The sequence below is a fragment of the Aethina tumida genome, chromosome 4, assembly GCF_024364675.1.
Source record: "Aethina tumida isolate Nest 87 chromosome 4, icAetTumi1.1, whole genome shotgun sequence".
In the NCBI taxonomy this organism is placed as follows: Eukaryota; Metazoa; Arthropoda; class Insecta; order Coleoptera; family Nitidulidae; genus Aethina; species Aethina tumida.
In genome coordinates, this window is record NC_065438.1 from 16810900 (window position 1) to 16820757 (window position 9858).

Genomic DNA, 9858 nt, shown 5'->3' on the forward strand with positions numbered 1-9858 from the left:
TTAATATCTTATAGGAATGTATAATTCATACTTCTGTTTTATATTGCTAAAATTTCACTGATTTAAGTTTTGAATTAATGAGATATTTTAATCATGTTTTATTAAATTTGATTAAAAATTGAGTTTCTTATCATCAAATTCGTTTTAAAATATTTATTATTTTTAAAAATATTTTTTTTGTAAATTTTTATAGATATTTTATAAAAATAATAATATAAACCATGATTTAATGAGGTAAATTCAATTATGTTTCACAAATTTTAATTAATATTGAAATGTTTGTTAATATCTTATAGGAATGTATAATTCATACTTCTGTTTTATATTCCTAAAATTTCACTGATTTAAGTTTTGAATTAATGAGATATTTTAATCATGTTTTATTAAATTTGATTAAAAATTGAGTTTCTTATCATCAAATTCGTTTTAAAATATTTATTATTTTTAAAAATATTTTTTTGTATATTTTTATAGATATTTTATAAAAATAATAATATAAACCATGATTTAATGAGGTAAGTTCAATTATATTTCATAAATTTTAATTAATATTGAAATGTTTGTTAATATCTTATAGGAATGAATAATTCATATTTTTGTTTTATATTGCTAAAATTTCATTGATTTAAGTTCTGATTTAATGAGGTATTTATTTGTGTTTTAATAATTAAAATTTTTAAACACATTTACATTTTTGTAAATTTTTATAGATTTTAAGTCAAATTATTATTCATATCTTATAAGAATGTCTAATTTTTGTTTTTGATTTATTTTGCTAAAATTTATATGATTTGAGTTATGATATAATGAGGTATTTTAATCGTATTTTAATAATTTTGACTAAAACTAAGATTTTTTTCATCAAATTCAAAACCATTTGTGTATTTTTATAGAAAATTTTATAAAAATATTAATGTAAACCATAAGATATAATTATTATTATATGAATATATAAAAGTTTAACTGTATATTATAAATATTAAAATTCAAATTTTTGATTATATACAGATACATACTTGTTTGCGATCCAAAATTTCAGTGATTCAAATTATAACATACGTAATAAACGTACCTTATGTCTTAATTATTTTGACCGAAATTGAGTTTTTGATCATTATATTCTTTTTAACATTTTTGACACATTTTAAAAATTACTTAAATTATGATACAATGAGATAAATTCAATCATATTTTGTAATTTATAATTAAAAGCTTTATCCATTTTTTTTTCATTATTGATTTTAAAAACTACTTTATGTATATTTTTTGTTTTTATTTTAATTGCTAAAAATTTTAATAATATAAATTATGATTTAATAAGTTCAACAGTATTTTATCATTTTTTATTAAAATTAATTGCCATTTAAATTAACTGTTATTATTTTTATTTTGTATATATTATTAAAAAGTAAATTGATAAGTGAATTTTCTAAAAATGTTTATTAATTTAATGGAAATTATTCAAATCGATCTCTCAGACAATCTAATTGGGTTACAAAGAAGCAGTTTTTAAGGTTTTTCCCAGGACTTAAGTTTTCATTACGTAAACAAGAGAACATCAGTTAATTGCCTTTTTATAGATACTTAATTCCGCGGGCAAACTCACCCCCGTTATAGTTCCTCCAAAGGAAGTAATTCCAAACGGCTAATGTTTTATCACTCCCCATTAAGCAAATATTAACAATTAAAATTTTAAAGCGGAACACATTTTAACATACAAACCCCCTCCCAAAAAAAAAAAAACGAAAAATAAAACTACCCACGAGTTTAATTACGGGCAATGTAGCACAAGTATTGACGCCGTAAATTCAATTAGTCGCTCCGATATTTAATTTCAAAGGATAACAATAAACTGACACGTAATTAACCGTGAATTATCAGGTTCGTTGTGTAATTTATCTGTGCGGATTCTTCGCGTGTCCCGAATGCAGGTGTTTTGGCGGAGGGGGTAGTTATTTGTCGGGGATTCTGGTGTGTAATAAAATTTCGCCGAAGAATTCAGTGTAGAGGCAGGAGTTGGGCATTAAGAACAGAAAAAAACAAACGGAACTGTGTCAATAAACACCATCCGGATTTATTTTATAAGTTACTGCGAGACCCGGATTGAACAACTTTAAGATTTGAAGGAAATATATATTTTATTAGCTGTACTCGAGACTTCGTCCGATAGCGTATTGAATGCGATCGTTTTCTAGACGGTGATCTCGAGATTCCAAAGATTCTTGAGCCCCTAACAATTGTAACTAATTGTAATCGTTCATTCCTCTCAGAACTACTCTCATTCGACCTAAGACATGGACATCTGTAATCTACAATTTGTAAGACGACTTTCCCTGCTGTAGTCTAGCCTATGCTGATGATCTGAAGCTATATTATCATGTCGACAGTATTGTACAAGACCTTACTCTACAAAGTTGTACTGAAACTTTGGTGGCACGGTGTCAGAGTAACAACCTCCAGCTAAATGTAAAGAAATGCTTTATTGTAAGTTACACCAAACGTAAATTGTCAGTCAAATTTTCAGACAACATAAATGGATGCGTGATGGTGAGGAAGGATTGCTGTAAAGATCTGGGTGTTTTATTTGACAACGAATTATCTTTTGTGCCGCAAATAATGGAAGTTTCTGCATCAGCTTCCAAGATCTTGGGATTTGTCTTACGAAACTGCAAATCGGTAAATTCTCAAACTGCATTACAGGCTCTGTTGTCTGCACTAGTACGAAACAAACTGGAGTATTGCAGTATTGTCTGGAATCACATTTACACTTGCCATCAAATTAGCCTGGAATCTATTCAAAGACGATACTTTAAGTTTGTCAATAGATCGTAAAAATCAAATGGACGTCATTTATACACACTTTTAAAGTACATTCGACACCATTGACCATGATACATCGTTGAAGAAACTTGATACTTTTGGTCTTAGTGATAGTCTTATTAATATAATTGAGAGTTATTTGGGAAACAGAACTTGTTATGTCAACTACAACGGATTTAGATCTCACACTTACACTGCATCCTCTGGCGTACCGCAGGGGTCTAACTTGGGACCCCTATTATTCCTTTTATTCATCAATGACTTGTTGAGTTTGTTTTTATGTTGTAGTCTAGCCTATGCTGATGATCTGAAGCTGTATTATCAAGTTGACAGTATTGTACTAGACCTTACTCTACAAAATGATATTGACACTTTGGTGGCGTGATGTCAGACTAATAACCTCCAGCTAAATGTAAAGAAATACTTTATTGTAAGTTACACCAAACGTAAATTGTCAGTCAAATTTTCAGACAACATAAATGGATGCGTGATGGTGAGGAAGGATTGCTGTAAAGATCTGGGTGTTTTATTTGACAACGAATTATCTTTTGTGCCATAAATAATGGAAGTTTCTGCATCAGCTTCCAAGATCTTGGGATTTGTCTTACGAAATTGCAAATCGGTAAATTCTCAAACTGCATTACAGGCTCTGTTGTCTGCACTAGTACGAAACAAACTGGAGTATTGCAGTATTGTCTGGAATCACATTTACACTTGCCATCAAATTAGCCTGGAATCTATTCAAAGACGATACTTTAAGTTTGTCAATAGATCGTAAAAATCAGATGGACGTCATTTATACACACTTTTAAAGTACATTCGATACCATTGACCATGATACATCGTTGAAGAAACTTGATACTTTTGGTCTTAGTGATAGTCTTATTAATATAATTGAGAGTTATTTGGGAAACAGAACTTGTTATGTCAACTACAACGGATTTAGATCTCACACTTACACTGCATCCTCTGGCGTACCGCAGGGGTCTAACTTGGGACCCCTATTAATCCTTTTATTCATCAATGACTTGTTGAGTTTGTTTTTATGTTGTAGTCTAGCCTATGCTGATGATCTGAAGCTGTATTATCAAGTTGACAGTATTGTACTAGACCTTACTCTACAAAATGATATTGACACTTTGGTGGCGTGATGTCAGACTAATAACCTCCAGCTAAATGTAAAGAAATACTTTATTGTAAGTTACAGTAAACGTAAATTGCCAGTCAAATTTTCATACAGCATAAATGGATGCGTGCTGGTGAGGAAGGATTGCTGTAAAGATCTGGGCGTTTTATTTGACAACGAATTATCTTTTGTGCCGCAAATAATGGAAGTTTCTACATCAGCTTCCAAGATCTTGGGATTTGTCTTACGAAACTGCAAATCGGTAAATTCCCAAACTGCATTACAGGCTCTGTTGTCTGCACTAGTACGAAACAAACTGGAGTATTGCAGTATTGTCTGGAATCCCATTTACACTTGCCATCAAATTAGCCTTGAATCTATTCAACGACGATACTTTAAGTACTTAAATTTTCGTAAGAACAATGTATACCCTACTCGTAACACCACCGATCACAATATATTGCTGCGAGAACATTCTATGGATTTGCTGCTAGTAAGAAGGGAAAAAACGTCAGCAAAGTTTATTGTCGACATATTACATGGCAAAATTGATTGTTTTTATACACTAATCAACATTGGATTTAACGTGCCAAGACTTAATTCAAGAAGCAGCGTTTCTCTTACCATACCAAGACATAGAACCAATGATCTACCAAAAAGGCCAGTTTTCCAGTAACACTAACAAATATTACGATTATATTTTTAACAAGCTGTACTCGCGACTTCGTCCGTTAGCGTGTTGAATACGATCGTTTTCTAGACGGTGATCTTGAGATTCCAAAGATTCTTGAGCCCTTAACAATGAATGACGCGTTCTATCTAATTGTAATTGTTCATTCCTCTCAGAAGTACTGTCATTCGACCTAGACATGGACATCCGTAATCTACAATTTGTAAGACGACTTTCCCTATCTTGTTCAGATTCATTTTCACGTCGCAATCTTTGGCTTTTGGCCTTTCTCATGTTTTTAGAGGGATTTGACTTTCTTTTAGGTATAACTAAATATTAGAAAAAAACAATTATCTACGTTACTAACTAAATAAAATATCCTATAAATAATTTATCAATTTAAATGTAAATCTGAATATTGAACACAAATGTACTTAATTTATAATTATTTATAATTATTACTTAAAGGTAAAAAAGGAAAGCAGTAAAATGTAACAAAATATTTTGAATTAAGATAAGATAAGAAAAGAAGAACGGATCGGTGGAATTATAAAAGATACCCATCAATCAAATCAAACTATCAATCAATCGTTGGTGGGAGAAGTGGTGGGAGGCGCCCAACGTTACGGCCCAGTGGTGGCATACGCGTGAGCTGCACGTGGTACTGGACAGTACTTGGGCATTGCAACATTACTTTATTTTTCTAAAATAAAAGAATTTTTCTAAAATAAAAGTAGCCTAAGTTACTCCCTATTACATCAGCTACCTGCCAATAAAAGTTCCGACAAAATCGGTCCAGTCATTCCGAAGATTAGCCGGAACAAACAGACAGACAGACAGAGAGACAAAAATTGTAGAAAATGTTATTTTGGTGTATGTACCGTATTTATATTCATATGCATGTAGTAAAAATAGGTTATTTCAATATTACAAACAGACACTCCAATTTTATTTATATGTATATATTTATATCCAACATAATTAACTTTAAATAGACACAACAACAAATAAATGTATATTATATATATATATATATATATATATATATATATATATATATATATATATATATATATAGTCTGTAATGCAGTTTGAGAATTTAATGATTTGCAGTTTCGTAAGACAAATCCGAAGATCTTGGAAGCTGATGTAGAAACTTCTATTATTTGAGGCACAAAAGGTAATTCGTTGTCAAATAAAACGTCCAGATCTTTACAGCAATCCTTCCTCTACAGTACTTATCCATTTATGTTGTATGAAAATTTGACTGACAATTTACCTTTGGTGTAACTTACAATAAAGCATTTCTTTACATTTAGCTGGAGGTTGTTACTCTGACACCGTGCCACCAAAGTGTCCGTATCACTTTGTAGACTAAGGTCTTGTACAATACTGTCGACTTGATAATATAGCTTCAGATCATCAGCATAGGCTAGACTACAGCATAAAAACAAACTCAACAAGTCATTGATGAATAACAGGGGTCTCAAGTTAGACCCCTGCGGTACGCCAGAGGATGGAGTGTACGTGTGAGATCCAAATTCGTTGTAGTTGACGTAACAAGTTCTGTTTCGCACATAACTCTCAATTAAATTAATAAGACTATCACTAAGGCCAAAAGTATCAAGTTTGTTTAACAGTATAGCATGGTCTGACTTTTACGATCTATTGGCGAACTTATATCTTGAGTCAAACATATCAAATTAGTGGTGGAGGACCTGTCTAACATAAAACGGTGCTGATTAGGTGAAATTTGATAAATGACAGAATATAACACCTGCTCAAAAATTTTAGAGAAATTACTTAATATAGAGATAGGTCTGTAATTATACTGGGGTCATTTTGGCAGTTTTCCATATAGATGGGAAGGTAATAGTTTTCAGGGAAAAATTGAAAATAATTTTGTTTGTCGATATTATTTAATATGACACACTCATTCACTTCATTAAGCTGAACCATTGATAATTAGAAATTTCCAATCTCCAAATATTAACTCTATAGAAAATGGGGAATTACGTTTATAATATAATATAATTTGACATAACAATTTTTACATTTCACATCAATTCAAGAAACTTGTATGAATATAGACTTATCGTATATTCGGAAATTGATGTCTATGCCACAGAGGTCTTTTTCAAAATTTATTATACTAAAAAATAAGAAAATACTACAATAGTTGTGATAATAGTGTATGAACACATTAAATAACATTGTTATAATTAAAATATATATAGTATATTTTATAAAAAAAACTATTCAATTGGGATAAAAATATAAAAAGAAATATATACAGATATACATATATTTGTTAAATATATAAAACATTAAATTGTTAATTTTCCTGTCTCTACTTAAATTTGCTGATGTGCTGCAATGGAAAACGTATTTTTTTTTTAAAAAAAAAAACTTAAATACCTTTTAATTTAATGTAGAGTACATTAACTACAGTAGTTTGCATAAGTAGAGTCCATTATCTTCGAAGTCAATTACACATTCAGTGTTCATACGACTGAGTTTTTCAAAAATAATTAAATTATGTTCACTGTGATCACCTTAATAAAGACGTTTTTAAAATTTATATTTTGTATTGAAATGATGAAAATGATTAATTTAAATGTGATTTAAATTTAAAAAATTATCAGTATAAGTTTTATTTAGGTAATTTAAAAATTTATTAATTGTCAAAAATAACATACGAAAAACATTAAAATGTTAATTTTTCTATTTATATTTATTTTTTAAAGGGATTACAATGAAAGCATATTTGTTTGATAAAATTTAAATAATTTTTTTTTAAATTAAATTATATTCACTCTGATCTTAATAAAAACGTTTTTACAATTTATATTTTGCTTTATATTAATGTTTTAAAATTGTGTAAAAAAAATATGAGCTTAAGGACACTTTAAAATGTAATACCTTTAATGAAAAATATTGTTTTTTTTTTTGAAATATGGTTTTTAATATAAATAAATTTTTATTTAGGTGTAAATTTTTATTATCAAAAATACCAAAAAAAGAAACATGAAAAACCTTAAACTGTTTATAGTTATTTTTTCTGTCATTAAATTGTTAATTTTACTATTTTAATATAAATTCTAAAGAGACTACAATATAAATTTGTCCTTTATAACATTAAATTATGTTCACTCTGATCACCTCAATAATAACGTTTTTAAAATTTATATTTTGCTTTAAAATATGTAATATTAATGTATTAAAATGTTATAAAACATTATGAACTTAACGACTTCAGAATCACATTAAAAATGTCTTTAATAAAAATATTGTTTTTTTGTAAATAGGGCTCTTAATATAAATGTAATTTAAATACTAATATTTATCACTATAAATATTATTTGAGGTTTTTAAATATTTATTAATTGTCAAAATTAACATTAAACTGCTCATAGTTTTTATCATTAAATTGTTAATTTTTCTATTTATATTTAAATTCTAATGGGCCTACAATGGAAGTATAATTTTTGGTAAAATTTAAATAATTTTTTATTTAATGTGAAGTATATTATCTACAGAAATTTGTAAAGTCTTTTATCCATTCAATGTTCATGTGATAAAATGGTGTAAAAAATTGTGAGCTTAAGAATTTCACAATCACATTTAAAAACAGTAATAAATAATATTGTATCTTTTTTTAAATTTTTTGAAAATTTATCAATATAATTTTTATTTTGGTATTTGTATTGTCATAAAAACACATGAAGAACATTTGAACTGTTTATAACTGTATTTTTATCATTACATTGTTAATTTTTCTATTTATACTTTAATTCCCAATAAATCACTTTAATAAAAAATATATATTTTTTATGCTTTTAATATAAATGTGATTTATATTTAAAAATTACTAATAATTCTTATTAATTTTCTTAAATCACATATGAAAAATATTACTAAACTACTTATAATTACATTTTTTTATTATTAAATTAATAAGTTTTTTATTTAGACTTAATTTATAAATGTGCAGGAAGTTTTAAAAAAAATCTTAAATACATTTTAATTTATCGTCAAGTGCATTAACGTCATTAACTTTCATAAGTAGAATACATTATCTTTGAAGTAAAGTCCAAATTCAGTTTTCCTGTGACTGAAATTTTCAAAAATAATTAAATTATGTTCACCCTATCCACCTTAATAAACACTTTTTTGTACTATTATACTTTGCTTTAAAGGGTGCATTAAAATAGTTTCAGAAATTATGAGATAAAGTAGTTCCAAATCATATTAAACAGGTAATCACTTTAAAACTAAAACCAGAATGTGATTCTGTTACAAACTAAATTGTGTGGCAATTAAAATGAAAAATTAACTTTCCCGTCATCAAGTCCTAGTGCCGTTTAATTTATTAATTGAATGCATCTTCACTACCTGAAGATAACTCAAAAGCAAAATTCAAAAATTAACATCCCAAGAAGTGTCAGTAAATGTTCAAAACTATTCAAAAAAGTTCGTCTTACCTTAAAAAACTAATCAAATCCAAAAAAAGTCCCCAACAACATTTTCACCAAGACACGCCGAAAAAAATAAAATGGTCAAAGTCCCCGAAAAACCCGCGACCGAAGGCGCGACGTGCGAAGAAACTCCTGGGCGAAAGTTGGAACTCGCGGTGCGGCCTGCGTGCGTTCGACACTGCGAGATTCGAAAAACGCCGTCGAGGCGGGAAAACGTATGTGCTGCTGGATCCGCGCTATCGCCCGATCCACAGGACCTGTCAGATGCGACTGCCGCATAAAACGCCCGGGTCGGTCCAGCCGCGATGCTGAGTTATACGAACATCCCTTAGTCCTTAAGCATGCGTATACGGCCCCAATCGATATCATCAAAAGGTTATGGTACACGATACTCCACTCCATCTAACATCCATACAGTTCGGCCCCGTTGGTTCTCCTAGTTTTTTTCCCTTCCACCTCCTTCCTCGCATTTGTCATCTTCGGACTTACGCAGCGGCCGTCAACCTGACCGAACATGTTAAGCGGTGCATTATAGTCGGCCGTGATGGGGGCAGCGGCGCCGGCACGGCACGGGCCCGCCGGACCCCTTGGAAATGCCGGCTGGACGCGGGATCTCCGTAAGGACGAGTTCTGGTCCGGCTTCCTCTGGGACAATTCCACCTCTTCGATCTTGATACCGGTTTAAAGACTCGAGCACCCTACGCCACTGCTTGATGCACTTGCATTTAAAAAGTCCCCACTCGTCGAAACGCAGATGAATTATG

At 29.8% G+C, this 9858-nt stretch overlaps 1 protein-coding gene across 3 annotated transcripts in view; it reads right to left on the reverse strand.

Annotated features, from left to right (window-relative positions):
- The window catches only part of LOC109603327 (neuroligin-1), a 579545-nt gene extending 570221 nt beyond the window's left edge, over positions 1 to 9324 (reverse strand). For all 3 annotated transcript variants that reach the window (XM_049967041.1, XM_049967040.1, XM_049967042.1), the window contains exon 1: positions 9101 to 9324. The gene's annotated coding sequence lies outside the window, so the exon portion shown is untranslated. The remainder of the gene's footprint in view (positions 1 to 9100) is intronic.
- Between the last annotated feature and the right edge of the window lie 534 nt (positions 9325 to 9858).